Source organism: Bidens hawaiensis, unplaced genomic scaffold (assembly GCF_021521415.1).
Source record: "Bidens hawaiensis isolate Kalapana, Puna unplaced genomic scaffold, B.hawaiensis_p1.1 tig00043403_1, whole genome shotgun sequence".
NCBI lineage: Eukaryota > Viridiplantae > Streptophyta > Magnoliopsida > Asterales > Asteraceae > Bidens > Bidens hawaiensis.
The window spans coordinates 74,456-75,267 of NW_027497682.1; positions in this window are offsets into that span (position 1 = coordinate 74,456).

Consider the following 812-nt stretch of genomic DNA (forward strand, 5'->3'; position numbering starts at 1 on the left):
GGTTGGTTAAATCCTAAAATATTATCTATATAGAATACTATATATATTAATAAGTTTAACCTAATCATAGAAATGATAAAAAAAACCTAGCCTCCATCTATACATTTTCCGGCGCCGTTTTCGGCCACCGGAAAACCGACCCCAGCCACTAGCCACCACCCACTGTTCCTTGGTCACCGCAAACACCTCTCTGCTCCCATACAAGCTTCCGGCTCCGTCAAAACCCTCACCGTAAGCTATAGCCGTTTTTCCGGCGATTATATCTGAGATTCCGGTGAGCTCATTTTTCCGGCGATAAGGATTCCGGTGACCTATTGTTATTGTTGGGTGCTGCTGCAGCTGCTCTTCGCCGACCTCCGTGTTCCGCCGCCGTTGTTTTTCTCCGGCACCATAAACGTTTTTCCGGTGACCCGTTTGGTCACCGGATCTCGGTTCCCGGAGCTTGTTATTAGCTGCGGCTGTTGTCGTGCATCACCATTGTCACTGCTGGTTCACCGCTGCTGTCCATCTCTGATTCCCGCCGCCACCGCCGCCGTGAGCCGCTGCAGTTGCCGGAATAATCGGATTTTGGTTGTGTCGTTTGTCTAGCACGTTTCGTTAAGCCTTCGGTGTCTTCCCGGTTTCGATAACCGAGGTATATCGATTATCTAATCTATGATTGTTTTATTATTTGTTTAATCGTACTCGTTTAACGTTGTAATCGGATCCGGTTTTGGGTTTCGGTTTTGGTTCGTTTAAATCGTTTATCCGCTGCGTTTTTATAGTTCGTTTATTAGTTTGAATATTAATATTGATTAATATCTATTGAAAAA